Here is a 15,869-nt window from a genome sequence, read left to right on the forward strand (position 1 = left end):
ATTTGGAGACTCTAGTGGTCTTATCTCTTTCATTCCTGACATTGGTAATTTATGTCTTTTTTTTCCCTGATCAGACTGGCTAGAGATTTCTCAGTTTTACTGATGTTATCTGGGAACCGGTTTTTTATTTCATTCATTGTCTCTATTGATATTCTGTTTTCTATTGCATTGATTTCTGCTCTGAAATCTATTAATTTTTTCCCATTTAATCTGGGCTTCATTTACTCTTTTTCTTCTCCAAATTAATAAAGTAGAAGTTGAGATTAAGACCATCTTCTACTGTAGTGTTCTCAGTTTTCTCTGAGTACTGTTTTAGCTGCATTTCCAAAAATTCTCTGATGCTTATTTTCATGTTTTTCGGTTCAGAATACATTTTAGTTTTCACTTTTGATTTCTCCCTTGACCCATGTAGTCTTTTAAAGTCTATTCTTTAATTTCTAAGAAGTTTTTTCTTTTAAGAGATATTTTGTTATTAATTTCAAATTTAGTTCATTGTTTTCGCAGACCTAATTTTGTATGACTTGACTCCTTGGATGTGTGTTTTGTGGCCCAGAGTGTGGTCTGTCTGGGTGACTGTTCCCTGGGTGCTCCCTGCTCTGCTTTTGTTTGCAGTGTTCTGAAATGGACAGTTAGGTCCAGACGGTTGACAGTCGTTTCTTTACTCATTTCTGTCTTCCTATCATATCAGTTATTGAGATGGGGTGTTGAAACCTCTGATTATAATTGTGACTCTATCTGTTTCTCCCTGCAGTTGGGTCAGTTTTTATTTCATGTCTTTTGAATCTCTGTTACAAAGTACATAGTTGTTTATTGTTATTCCCATTTTTGACAAATGAATTAACCTTTTTCCCTTCTTCCCTCCCTTCCTTCCCTCCTACCTCTTTTTCTTGTTAGGATAGTTTTTTTGTTTGTTTGTTTGAATTCCAGTAAAACTGGTGTACACTATAAAGTGATCATTACAGTGTCTCGTTATCACCTGTCACCATATAATTGACCCTTTCACCCTTTTCACTAACACCCGAACCCTCTTTCCCTTTGACAACCACCAGTCTGTTACTGCGAGTTATGTTTTCTTTGCTCATTTGTTTTGTTTTTTCAGATTCCATATTGGTCTTTCTCTGACTAATTTCCTTCACTTTGCATAACAGCCCCACAGCCCATCCACGCTGACATGAATGGCAGCGTTTCCGTCTTTTTTATGACTAAGAAGTGCTCTGTCCTGTGTGTACACATTTCCTTTATCTCTTCATTCCCTGACGGACACTTAGGTGATTTCCATGTCTGACTGTTTTAAACAGTGTTACAGGGAACATAAAGAAGCATCTGTCTCTTTTAGTTAGTGTTTTTGTTTACTGTAGATAAATATCTAGAAGTGGAATAACTAGATCATATGGTTCTAGTACCATATGAGGCATGTTATTATTTGAGGACCTTTCATACTATTTTACACAGTGGCTGCACTAAATTACATTCTCATTCACAGTGTATAAGGGTTCCTTTTTCTCTTAAAAATTTCCAGTACTTGTCTTTTTGATAATAGCCATTCTGAGAAATATGTGATGATATCTCATTGTGGTTTTGATATACATTTCCCTACTAGTTGGTGATGATGAGCATCTTTTTATGTACCTCTGCCTACTTGAAAGTTGGATTTTGTTGCTGTTGTTTAGTTGTATGAATTCTTTATATGTTCTAGACATGAGCGCTTTGTTGGATGTATGACTTGCAGATATCTTCTCTTATTCTGCAGGTTGACTTTTGGTTTGGTTGATGCTGTACTCTGCTGTACTGAAGCTTTTTGATGTAGTCTTGTTTATTTTTTGCTTTTGTTGCCATTACCTTTGAATCAGATCCAAAAATATCTCTAAGAGTGACGAAAAGGAACATAGTGACTATGTGTTCCTCTAGGAGTTTGATGGTTTCTGATCTTACATTCAAGTCTTTAATCCATTTTGAGTTGATTTTTGTGTATGGTGTGAGATAGTAATCCAGTTTTTTCTCTTGCACGTGACTGTTGGGTTTTCGCAGTACTATTTATCAAAGAGGTTGCCCTTTCCCATTGCATATTCTTGCCTCCTTTGTTGTAAATTCAGTTTAGTGCAGTCGCTGAGTTGGATTTGACTCTTTGTGACCCTCCCTGTCCATCACCAACGCCCGGAGTTTACTCAAACTCATGTCCATCGAGTCGGTGATGCCATCCAACCATCTCATCCTCTGCCATCCTCTTCTCCTCCTGCCTTCAATCTTTCCCAGCATCAGGGTCTTTTCTAATGAGTCAGTTCTTCCAATCAGGTGGCCAAAGTATTGGGAGTTTCAGCTTCAGCATCAGTCCTTCCAGTGAATATTCAGGACTGATTTCCTTTAGGATGGACTGGTTGGATCTCCTTGCAGTCCAAGGGACTCTCAAGAGTCTTCTCCAACACCACAGTTCAAAAGCATCAATTCTTTGGTGCTCAGCTTTCTTTCTAGCCAACTCTCACATCCGTACATGGCTGCTGGAAAAACCTAAGCCTTGACTAAACGGACCTTTGGTGGCAAAGTAATATCTCTACTTTTTAATATGCTATCTAGGTTGTCATAATTTTTCTTCCAAGGAACAAACGTCTTTTAATTTCATGGCTGCAGTCACCATCTGCAGTGATTTTGGAGCCCCCAAAAATAAAGTCTCTCACTGTTTCCATTGTTTCCCCATCTATTTGCCATGAAGTGATGGGACCAGATGCCATGATCTTAGTTTTCTGAATGTTGAGCTTTAAGCCAACTTTTTCACTCTCCTCTTTCACTTTCATCAGGAGGCTCTTTCAGTTTTTCACTTTCTGCCGTAAGGGTGGTGTCATCTGCATATCTGAGGTTATTGATAGTTCTTCCAGCAATCTTGTTGTAAATTAGTTGCCCATTTATGTGTGGGTTTATTTCTGGGATCTTTTTTGTGTCCCACTGATCTACGTGTCTTACGCCAGTGTCATGCTGTTTTCATTAGTGTAGTTTGAAATCAGGGAGCATGATACCCACAGCTTTGTTTGTTCATTCCTCCCTCCCTTCCTTCCCCAAGATTGCTTTGGCTCTCTGGGGACTTTGATCCCATACAGATTTTAGAATTATTTATTCTGGTCTGTGCAAAATGCCATTAGAATCTTGATAGAAATGGCTTGATATTATTTCATGCAATTTACTGAGACTTGTTCTGTGGTCCAGCATGTGGCCTCACCTTGAGAATGCTCCACGTGCCCTTGAGGAGATTGTGTGTTCTGCTGCTTTGCAGTGGAATGCTCTCCATATTTCTCTCAAACGAGTGGGTCTAATGCTTCATTTCAAGCTGTTATTTCCCTCTTGACTTTCTGTGTGGATATCTATCCATTGATGTAAATGGGGTAGTCTCCAGCAATTATTGTATTGCTATCAACATTTCCATTTAGGTCTGTTAATGGTTGCCTTGTATACTTAAGCGTCCCTATGTTAGGTGTGTAGATGCTTACAGATGTTACATCCTCTTGTTGTGCTGACCCCTTTGTATTATATACTGCCCCTCCTTGTCTCCTACTGTGTTCCTTGTCTTAGAGCCTGCTGTGTCTAATGCTAACTGTGGCTGTGCAACCTGTCTTTCCATCTCTCTTTGCATGGAGTGTTTTTTTCCATCCCTCTGCCTTCAGTCTTTGTGTCCTCAAACCTGAACTAAGGCTCTTCTTGGTAACATGTAAGTCGGTCTTTTATCTTTTAATTTTTAAAATTTATCCATTCAGCCAACCTGTATCTTTTAACCAGATAATTTAGTGCAGTTAAACTGAAAATAAATATTAATAGGTGTGTACTTATGTCTTTCTGTTGTTTATTTTCTGGCTGTTTTTGCAATTTCTCTCTGTTCCTTTCGTCATCTCTTGCTCGTTTCTCTTGTGGTTTGATGAATTTCTTTAGTGTTCTGTTTAGATTCCGTTCTCATCTTTTGTGTATCTACTGTATATATATATATTTTTTTGTGGTTACCGTGAGGTTTACATATAATGATCTATATATATAGCAGTCTAGTTGAAGTTGGTAGCAACTTAAATTTGAACACATTCTGAAAACTTGCATTTTTATTCCCCTCAGTCATGTTTTATGCTTTTGATGTCATATTTTCCACTTTTTTGTGTATCATTTAACTAATTAAGTAGTTTTAATTAATTTTACTGCTTTACCTTTTAACTTTCTTACCAGTAGTTGTGGTTAATCTACTACTTTTACCGTGTATTTGCTCTTACCAGTGAGGTTTTTGGTCTCATATGGTTTTCATTGGTTAGTGCCTGTTCTTTTCGGCTTAGAGAAGACCCATTAGCCTTTCCTGTGAGCTGTGTTGAGTGGTGATAAACTCCTTCTCATTGCTGTTTAGTCACTGCGTTGTGTCCGACTCTCCGGCAGCCCCGTGGACTGCAGCCTGTCAGGCACCTCCGTCCACGGGATTTCCTGGGCAAGAGTGCTGGAGTGGGCTGCCATTTCCTCCTCCAGGGGACCTTTCTGACTCTTTTCAAACCCGCATCTCCTGCACTGGCGATGAGTTCTTTATCACTGAGCCACCAGAGAAGCCTGATGAACCCTTTAGCTTTTGCTTATTTAGAAGACTTTTTTTTTAATCTCCTCTTCAATTCCGAATGATAGAGTATTCTTGGTTCCAGGTTTTCCCCTGTCATCACTTTAAATATGTTGCGTTATTCCCTTTTGACTTGCACAGTTTCTCCTGGAAAATCAGCAGATGGTCTTGTGGGAGTTCCTGTTTATATAACAAGTTGTTTTTCTCTTGCAGCTTTTAAGATTCTCTCTTTATCTTTACCTTTTTTGATGTTTTGATTTATTGTGTTCAATTACTTGGCACTTTCTATGCTTCCTGGACCTGAATGTTTTCTTCCCCAGGTTGTGGGAGTTTATGGTCACTTTTGTCACATAATTTTTCTGCCCCCTTCTCTCTTCTCCTTCCAGGGCCTCTGTAGTGTGGATGTTTTTCTGCTTGGTGTGGTCTCATAGATCTCCTTTTAAAAATTCTCGTTTCTTTTTGCTGCTTGTCTGGGTGAGTTCAGCTGCCCTTCCAGGTGGCCATTTTGTTATTCTAGTTCATCTCGTCAGCTCTTGAACCTCTCCAGTGTATTTTTCAGTTCAGTTATTGTGTTCTTTGGTTCTGTGGCATCCCTGTAATGTTTTAAAATACTTTCTATCTATCCATTATAGCTCTCACTATGTTCATCCATTCTTCTTTGGAGTTCAGTAAGCATCTCTTTAACTCTGCATCACACGTTTAACTTATATCTATTATATTAAGCTCTTTCTCTGAGGTTTCATCTTATTCTCTTGGTTGAAATATATTCCTTTTTTTTTTTTTCCTTCTTTTGCTGGACTCTGTAATTGTTTCTCTGTTTTAGATAGAAAAGCTCCGTCTCCGTCTTGAAGAAGCAGGCCTTCTGTAAGAGAGGGTCTCAGATCTACACAGCCTGCCCCCGCCCCCCCGCCCGATGTAAACCCCATTGGTTTGTAAAGCGAGATATTTGGGGGCCTTGTCTCTCTGGCGCAGGTCCCAACGGTTGGGGTGCCCAATGTGTGGCACAAAACCTTTGATCCTTAAAGAGACTCTGGGCTTGTGAGATGCCTCCCAGCTGTGTGTCATTACACTGGGGGTGTGGTTTTAGAGTCACTACACATCTTGTTGTGGTCTCTTTATCCCTTAATGGGGAGCAGCCCATTCAGCTAGTTTACAGTTCTTTTTACTTGGAATTATTACATGTGTTCTGTGTTGCCAAATTAAGACTTAAATTGAAGAAAGTAGGGAAAACCATTAGACCACTCAGGTAAGACCTAAATCAAATCCCTTATGATTATACAGTGGAAGTGACAAATAGATTCAAGGGATTAGATCTGATAGAGAGCCTGATGAACTATGGATGGAGGTTCGTGACATTGTACAAGAGACAGGGATCAAGACCATCCCCGAGAAAGGGAAATGTAAAAAGGCAAAATGGTTGTCTGAGGAGGCCTTACAAATAGCTGTGAAAAGAAGAGAAGTGAAAGACAAAGGAGAAAAGGAGATATACCCATTTGAATGCAGAGTTCCAAAGCATAGCAAGGAGAGATAAGAAAGCCTTCCTCAGTGATCAGTGCAAAGAAATAGAGGAAAACAATAGAATGGGGAAGACTAAAAATCTCTTCAGGAAAAATAGATACCAAGTGAACATTTCATGCAGAGATGGGCACAATAAAGGACAAAAATGGTATAGACGTAACAGAAGCAGAAGCAGAAGATATTAAGAAGAGGTGGCAAGAATACATAGAACTATACAAAAAAAAATCTTCGTGACCCAGATAATCACAATGGTGTGATCACTCACCTAGAGCCAGACACCCTGGAATGTGAAGTCAAGTGGGCATTAGGAAGCATCACTACCAACAAAGCTAGTGGAGGTGATAGAATTCCAGTTGAGCTATTTGAGATCCTAAAAGATGATACTGTGAAAGTGCACTCAATATACCAGCAAATTTGGAAAACTCAGCAGTGGCCACAGGACTGGAAAAGGTCAGTTTTCGTTCCTATCCCAGACAAATGTCAAAGAATGCTCAAACTAGCACACAATTGCACTCATCTCACATGCTAGCAAAGTAATGCTCAAAATCTTCCAACCCAGTCTTCAACAGTACATGAACTGTGAACTTCCAGATACTCAAGCTGGATTTAGATAAACCAGAGGAACTGTAGATCAATTTGCCAACTCCATTGGATCATTGAAAAAGCAAGAGAGTTACACAAAAACATCTACTTCTGCTTTATTGACTATGCCAAAGCCTTTTGACTGTGTGGATCACCACAAACTGTGGAAAATTCTTAGAGATGGGAATACCAGACCACCTGACCTGCCTCCTGAGAAATCTGTATGCAGGTCAAGAAGCAACAGTTAGAACTGGACATGGAACAACAGACTGGTTCCAAATCGGGAAAGGAGCATGTCAAGACAGTATATTGTCATCCTGCTTATTTAACTTATATGCAGAGTACATCATGAGAAACCCTGGGCTGGATGAAGCACAAGTTGGAATCAAGATTGCCGAGAAATATCAATAACCTCAGATATGCAGATGACACCACCGTTATGGCAGAAAGTGAAGAGGAACTAAAGAGCCTTTTGATGAAAGTGAAAGAGGAGAGTGAAAAAGTTGGCCTAAAACTCAACATTCAGAAAACTAAGATCATGGCATCTGGTCTCATCACTTCATGGCAAATAGATGGGAAAACAGTGGCAACAGCAACAGACTTTATTTTTTTGGACTCCAAAATCACTGCAGATGGTGAACTGCAGCCGTGAAATTAAAAGACGCCTGCTCCTTGGAAGAAAAGTTAAGACCAACTTAGCGTCTTAAAGAGCAGAGACATTACTTTGCCAACAAAGGTCCATTTAATTTAAGCTATGGTTTTTCCAGTAGTCATGTATGAATGTGAGATTTGGACTATAAAGAAAGCTGAGCGCCAGAGAATTGATGCTTTTGAACTGTGGTGTTGGAGAAGACTCTTGAGAGTCCCTTGGACTGTAAAGAGATCCATTCAGTCCATTCTAAAGGAAATCCATCCTGACTGATCATTGGAAGGACTGATATTGAAGCTGAAACTCCCGTCCTTTGGCCATCTGATGCGAAGAGCTGACTCATTTGAAAAGACCCTGATGCTGGGAGAGATTGAGGACAGGAGGAGAAGGGGATGACAGAGGATGAGATGGTTGGATGACATCACCGACTTAATGGACATGAGTTTGAGTAAGCTCCGGGAGTTGGTAATGGGCAGGGAGGCCGGCGTGCTGCAGTCCATGGGTCGCAAGGAGTCGGACACAACTGAGTGACTGAACTGAACTCATCACATGTGTGGTTGTAGATAATATCAAGGGGGAAGGTGTGTTAAGGGTCTTCCTATGCCACTGTTTTGGACCGACCTCCCCGCTAGCTCTTTAATAGCTGTATCAGTGAGTTAACGCACCCTCTCCAGAGCTCTTCTGTTCCAACAATATCATTGCCTCCTCCATTCTTCCTCTGGCCATGCCACTTCCTGTCTCACCAGTATTTCAATTTAAATATGCCCATGTATGCCAATCCTTCATCTTGTCATACTTTTTGAAACTCACATCTTGCTTTTACCCCACACCTGGGCTTAAGATGGAAGATTTGGAGAGAAGGAAAGAGAAAGGAAGTGCTTGAGTCATCTCTGTGTTGAAAATGAGCAAGTCATCCATGAATCATCTATAGTAGTTCAGTTTGAATCCTTTAAAATATTTTCCATGTCTCTACTTGTTGTATGTATTCTTTCTTTTAATTTTATGAGCCTATGGAATGCCATCATAGTGACTCTTTTATTCCCCCTTTCTTCTATCCTTGCTGCTATTTCTGGACCAGCTGATTGACTGATTTCTCTCCTTATTTTGGGTTGTATTTTCCTGCATCTGTATACCCTTGATACCAGGCATTATGAATTTTACCTTATTAGGTACTGAATAGTTTTACCTTTATTTAAATATTCTTGAGCTTTGGGATATACTTAAGTTACCTGGACTCAGCTTGATCTTTTTGGCTCTTGTTTTTTACATTTGTGTGGTGGACCAGCAGTGTGTGGAGTCTTGGGTGGATTTATCTCCTCTATTAAGGCAAGATCATTCTTAATTTGCAGAGGATGCTCCCTATACTATGAGGTTTTAAATCCTGGCTGTTGGAACCTGGTTCCATTCCTCGTGAGCCCTGCGCAGTGTTTCCCGTCACGATCCTTGTGGGCGGATTGTTTCCTTGGCATGGAGTGGTTTCCTCATGCCCTGACCTGATCAGTAGTTAGTGAGAAAACATCACAGGTGAGCCTCTGCAGGTCTCCTGAGTCTTCTGTTTGTGCCGCTGTCTTTTCTCCAGGCCTCTGTCCTTGTTTCTTCTCCAGTTCGCTGACTGCATTGGCGTCTATGCTCGGAACAGTCTGCCTTGCAGAGATGACTGAGTTCTACTTGGTTCTTCTTCCTCGAGCCATATCCTGGACATCGTCAGCATTCAGTAAACTGGGATAATCCTGAGGTTCAGTTCATCTATGTATAGTCTCTCAGAGTTCACTGCCCTGGCTCACTTGAGGCCCAGTGACTTGAATACTATGTCTTCTACTTTTGTCCAACTTTTAGTAGTTGTGTGCAAGAGGTAAGTTCCTCTTGTTCCCCTCACTTGTTCCCCTATCTTGACGGAAGCAGAAATCTTATAGCTAGTCATTTTTATGTCTTTACTTGAAAACATTAAAATGTGCAACAATGTTTCAAGAATAGAACAAAGCTTCCCCTATGAACTGTACTCTGTTTATTAATTGTTAGCATTTTGCCATATTTACTCTGTAGCTCCCTTTCTCTCTTATCTATAATTTATGTTTTATATGTATATATATATGTACATTTTTCTGAATGATTGGCAGGTTGGTTGAAGACATTGTGTCTCTTTATTTGTAAATACTTAAAACATATTTTTTTCTAACAACATATTCACAATGTAATGATTTGGGATTTGAGAAGTATAGCACTATTACCATGCTGTTATTAAAAATATATTGCATATCTAGCTTTTGTCAACTTTTCCAATAAGGTCCCTTTTTGGCAGAAAAATTTTTTTATCCTGATTCAGGGTCTAATTGAGACTCACTCATTGCATTTAGTTGTTAGGCTTCTTCAGTTCCTTTAATCTGGAACATGTCAGTGAGAAGTCACACTCTGTGCTTTGGTACTTTTTCTTAAATTTATTTTGAGGTGTGTACCTTCTGTCTTTAATCCTGAGGGCATGGTTTTGTGAGTTTTTTTTTTTTTTTAATGTTTTCATTGTATTGCTTTTGGAAAAATATTGGGTGATAGAAGCCTAGGTAGGCATGTTTTCTTTCAGTTACCTGGAGTGTTTTCCTAAGATTCTTTGTATACTCTATATTTTTTGGCATACTAAAGTGTTCCAGGCTCATCTTTTGAATGTTCCTTTTCCAATACTTCAGTAAACCCTTTCTCCAGGGGATCCTGATTCCTTTTTTAAAAAATTTATTTGTCTTGTTGTTGTTATTTAGTCAGTAAGTCATGTCTGACTCTTTTGTGTCCCCGCGTACTGTAGCACGCCAGGCTCCCCTGTCCTTCACTATCTCCTGGAGTTTGCACAGATTCATGTCCATTGAGTCCATGGTGCTATCTAACCATCTTATCTCCTGCTGCCTGTTTCTCCTCCTGCCTTCATCTTGCCCAGCATCAGATCTTTTCCAATGAATTGACTCTTCCCATCAGGTGCCAAAAGTATTGGAGCTTCAGCTTCAGCAGTCAGTCCTTCCAAAGCATTGATTTCCTTTGGGATTTACTGGTTTGATCTCCTTGCAGTCCAAAGGACTCACAAGAATCTTCTCTAGCACCATAATTCAAAAACATCAATTCTTCAGCACTCAGCCTTCTTTATGGTCCAACTTTCACATCCTTACCTGACTGCTAGAATAAACCATAGCTTTTGGTGTTGGAGAAGACTCTTGAGTCTCTTGGACTGCAAGGAGATCCAACCAGTCCATTCTAAAGGATATCAGTCCTGAGTATTCGTTGGAAGGACTGATGCTAAAGCTGAAACTCCAATACTTTGGCCACCTGATGTGGAGAACTGGTTCATTTGAAAAACACCTCGATGCTGGGAAAGATGGAAGGCGGGAGAAGGGGACAACAGGATGAGATGGTTGGATGGCATCACTGACTCAGTGGACATGAGTTTGAGTAAACTCTGGGAGTTGGTGATGGACAGGGAGGCCTGGTGTGCTGCAGTCCATGGGGTTGCAAAGAAGTCAGACACGACTGAGTGACTGAACTGAACTGAACTGAAGTGAACTAGAATGGGAGATGAGTCCAATTGTCTGATGGTTAGCATATTCTTTGGTACTGTCCTTCTTGGGAATTGGATGAGGACTGATCTCATTCCAATTCTTTAAGACACATTCCTGGAGATTTCCAGGTCATTTCTAGGTCAAAGTGTAAATGCCTTTGTAGTTTTGCTATATATTATCACTATAAATATAAACTTCCTTTATAGCCATTGTACCATTTTCTGTATCAAGCAGGAATACATGAAACTACCAGCTTCTACTTGATCTAGGCAAGAGATTATGTTGTCAAATTTATGAATTTTTATTAATCTGGTAGGTAGAAATGATAGCTAGTATAGCTTAAATTTTTATTTCTATAATTATGCATGAAGTTGAACATCTCTCCATATTTTGACAGCTATTTTAGTTTGAATACTTGTTTTATTCTATGCTAATGTGAATTTTAGTTTGTGTTTCTTTATTTATGTAAAAATTACACCTGCCAGAAATAAAAGGCATCCAAATGGGAAAGGAGAAAGTCAAGTTGTCTCTGTTTGTGGAGGACATGATATTGTAGTTGCTGCTGCTGCTGCTAAGTTGCTTCAGTTGTGTCTGATGTTATAGCTAGAGAATAAAAATAATACCAAGAAATTGATGGACCTGTTAGGCAAATCCAGTAAAATATATTTTGTTTCTATACACTAATGATGAACTATTTGAAAAAGAAAAACAGTAATCCCATGTACAATATCATAAAAGTTAAAATCCTTAATAACAAATGTGACCAAAAAGGGAAAGACCTGTACACTGAAAATTATAGGACACTGATGAAAGGGACTGAAGAAGACACAAAAAAATGGAAAGACAGTCTGTGCTAATGAAATGAAATAATTAGTATTTTTAACATGTCCTTACTGCCAAAAGCCATCTATTGATTTAATGCAATTTCTATCAAAATTCCAATGGCATTTTTCCCAGAAACAGAAAAACAATCTTAAAATTCATATGGAATCACAAACACTCCAAATAGCCAAAATAATTCTGAGAAGGTAGGGCAAATCTAGATGCATCACACTTCCTGATTTTAAAATTTATTGCAAAGCTGTGATAATCAAAACAGTATGGTACTGGCTTAGACCCAGACACCTAGATCAGTGGAACAGAATTGATAGCCCAGAAATAAACCCATAAGTATATGGTCAACTAAAATTTTACAAGGAAGCCAAGAATGGTCTTTTGCAAAAGGATGAAATATGACTCACAGCACTCATAAAAATTAACTGGAATGGACAAAAAGCTTAAATGTAAGAGCTGAAACTGCAAAGCTACTAGAAGAAAGCATAGGAATAAAGAAAACCTCCTTGACATTGTTCTTGGCAGCGGATTTTGAAAAAGACACAAAAACTCAAGCAACAAAAGCTAAAAATAAATAAGAACAAAATCATTTACAGAAAGCTTCTGTATAGATGGCTAACAAACTCATGAAAAAATGCTCAACATCACTCAGTATCAGAGAAATGCAAATCAAAACCACAGTGAGGCACCATTTCACGTCAGTCAGAATGGCTGCTATCCAAAAGTCTATAAGCAATAAGTGCTGGAGAGGGTGTGGAGGAAAGGGAACCCTCTTACACTGTTGGTGGGAATGCAAACTAGTACAGCCACTATGGAAAACAGTGTGGAGATTCCTTAAAAAACTGGAAATAGAACTGCATATGACCCAGCAATACCACTTCTGGGCATGCACACCGAGGAAACCAGATCTGAAAGAGACACGTGCACCCCAATGTTCATCGCAGCACTGTTTATAATAGCCAGGACATGGAAGCAACCTAGATGCCCATCAGCAGACGAATGGATAAGGAAGCTGTGGTACATATACACCATGGAATATTACTCAGCCGTTAAAAAGAATACATTTGAATCAATTCTAATGAGGTGGATGAAACTGGAGCCTATTATACAGAGTGAAGTAAGCCAGAAAGAAAAACACCAATACAGTATACTAATGCATATATATGGAATTTAGAAAGATGGTAATGATGACCCTATATGCAAGATAGCAAAAGAGACACAGATATAAAGAACAGACTTTTGGACTCTGTGGGAGAAGGTGAGGGTGGGATGATTTGAGAGAATGGCATTGAAACATGTATATTATCATATGTGAAACAGATCTCCAGTCCAGGTTCGATGCATGATATAGGGTGCTTGGGGCTGGTGCATTGGAATGACCCAGAGGGATGGGGAGGGAGGCGGGAGGGGGGTTCAGGATGGGGGACACGTGTACACCCATGGTGGATTCATGTCAATGTATGGCAAAACCACCACAATATTATAAAGTAATTAGCCTACAATTAAAATGAATAAGTTAATTTAAAATTAAAAAAGAAAAAAGCTTCTGTATGGCAAGAAACTCTTAGCAGAATGAATAGGCAGCCAACAGAATGGGAGAAAACATTTGCACAACATCAGTTTGAGAAGGAGTTAATATATCAGGAACTCATTTTACTCAAGAGCAAAAAATAACATCATCCATTTAAAAACTCATCACGTGAGATACTCCCTTTGTCTCTCCTCTGATCTACAACAAGTTAGAAAAATCTGTAACTCAGCTATGTGCCTCTGTCTAAAGCACTTCGATGCTGGAGAATCCCTCATGTCTGTCCATCTGAAGGTGGGCGTCTGGGAACACACAGCGGAGGCGGCCGGCGAACGCTGTAGGCGGTGCTGAGACTCCAGCGCCCCGGCCGCAGAGTCTGAGCCGCAGCCCCAGAGAGCCTGGCGGTATCGGGCTCGGCAGAGACAGCCACAGCTTCCTGGCCGCAGAGCTGTCCCCAGCTCCCAGCAACAGCAGCAGGGACCGTGGAGCCCGCAGCCCTGTCTGTGCAGCTTTGGAAGTGCCCACCGCTCCCGCCTCTGCCCCCGTACCCACAGTTGCAGGACCTGGGCACCCTACAGCCCGGTCACCGTAGACACACCTGTGACCCTGGCTTCCCTCCACACATTCCCGCCCCCCAGCGGCAGCAGAACCTGCCCCCCAGGAGACTCCGAACGTGCCAGAGGCGCCTGACATCCTGGTTTCCCAGGGGGTGGTCCTGTTGACTCAGGCAGCAGTAAGGCCTCAGTACCCTGGAGGCGCCGACGGTGACATCTAGCGGACTGGGTGGTACCTGTCACCTGGGTAGTGGAAAGGGCCAACTCTCAAATACACCAGAGGCAGCTCACGTGGGACAAGCCGGAAACTTGTGCTCTTGTGCCCCCTACTGTAAAACAGCTGTCATGAAGAAACGCGGGGAGCCACAAGGAAACGAGAAAGACAGTTCTGGGAGCTCAAGAATAAAGTGAAAGAACACAGGCAGTACTTTTCCAGGGAGATTGAAACTCTAAAAAAGAACCTGAAGTTAAATCAATAAAGGAGATGAAGAATTCTCTGGAAAGAATTGGAAGTTGAGCAGACTGTATGGCAGAGAGAACTAGCAAGTCCAAAGACAGAAATCTGGAAATGCTACAGTTAGAAGAGGAGAGAGCATTAAGATCTTTAAAGAAATCCTGTGAGAAATACCCATTTCTATTAGAAAGGGCAACATTAGAATACTGGGTATCCCAGATGGAGAAGAGAGGAGAATGGGAGTTTAATTAAAGAAATAATAACTGAGAACTTCCCAAACCTGGTGAAGGAACTGGTTACATGAAGCTAAGAGAATTCCTTATAACCTCAATGCAAAATGACCTTTGCTAAGACACATTATTGATGCTTTTGAACTGTGGTGTTGAAGAAGACTCTTGAGAGTCCCTTGGACTGCAAGGAGATCCAACCAGTCAATCCTAAAGGAAATTAGTGCTGAATATTCATTGGAAGGACTGATGCTGAAGCTGAAGCTCCAATACTTTGGCTACCTGATGCAAAGAACTGAGTCATTGGAAAAGACCCTGATTCTGGGAAAGATTGAAGGTGGAAGGAGAAGGGGACAACTGAGTTGGTTGGATGGCATCACCGACTTGATGAACATGAGTTTGAGCAAGCTCCGGAAGTTGGTGATGGACAGGGAGGCCTGGCATGCTGCAGTCCGTGGGGTTGTAAAGAGTCAGATACGACTGAACAAGTGAACTGAACTGAAGACCCATTATATTAAAATACTCTAAAGTAAATGCAAAAAAAAAAAAAAAAAAAGGCCAACCACCAACAACAATGTTAAAGGTATCCAGGGAAAAAAGGGATGTTAACCTTCAAAGGAGCACACATTTGACCATCAGATTTCTCAGCGGAAACTCTATATGCCTGGAGAGAACGGAATGACATTCTCAAAATACTGAAATATAAAAGGTGTCAGCCAATAATACTACATTCCCCAGAGTTATTCTTCAGATATGAAGGAGAAATAAAGTCTTTCCTGGAGTTCATTACCACTAAACCTGCTTTATAAGAAATGTTGAAAGGAGCTCTTCTCCTAAAACAAAAAGGCAGAATGCATGAAAGTATGACTAAGGTGATAAATAGAATCAGGAAATTGCAACCCTATCAAAATAGGTTATTAAACATTTAATTACTGGATAAAGGTTGGGGGGGAATAGTAAGAAATAAAACAAAATAAAACTGTGGCTACTTCAACTTGATAATAAACACAACATAAAATGAATAATTTGAGACAACAAAATACAAAAGTGGAAGAAGGGAAGGAAGGAGCCCATGTAAGCAAATGAAAACCATCCAGCAGAAAAAAGGACTATTTTATCTGTGAGATGTTTTATATAAACCTCATGGTAAACACAAAACAAATATAGAGCAGAGACATGAAAAATTTCTTTTTTTAAAAAAAAAAGGGAAACAGAAAAATCTCATGGAAAATCACCAAAGTAAAATTGTGGACAGAAAAACAAGGAAAAAGAAACAATGGAAATACGGAACAACCAGAAAACAAAAGATGGCAGTACTAAGTATTGACAAACCTTTAGCTAGACTCAGTAGGAAAAAAGAGGAAACTCTGGTAATAAAAATCAGAAATGAAAGAAGAGAAATAGCAGTGAATACTACAGAAATACA

At 40.1% G+C, this 15,869-nt stretch overlaps 1 protein-coding gene across 1 annotated transcript in view; it reads left to right on the plus strand.

Annotated features, from left to right (window-relative positions):
• FER (FER tyrosine kinase) overlaps positions 1–15,869 on the plus strand; it is a 418,591-nt gene that overhangs the window by 25,341 nt on the left and 377,381 nt on the right. The window lies entirely within an intron of this gene.

The sequence above is a fragment of the Odocoileus virginianus genome, unplaced genomic scaffold, assembly GCF_023699985.2.
Source record: "Odocoileus virginianus isolate 20LAN1187 ecotype Illinois unplaced genomic scaffold, Ovbor_1.2 Unplaced_Scaffold_8, whole genome shotgun sequence".
NCBI lineage: Eukaryota > Metazoa > Chordata > Mammalia > Artiodactyla > Cervidae > Odocoileus > Odocoileus virginianus.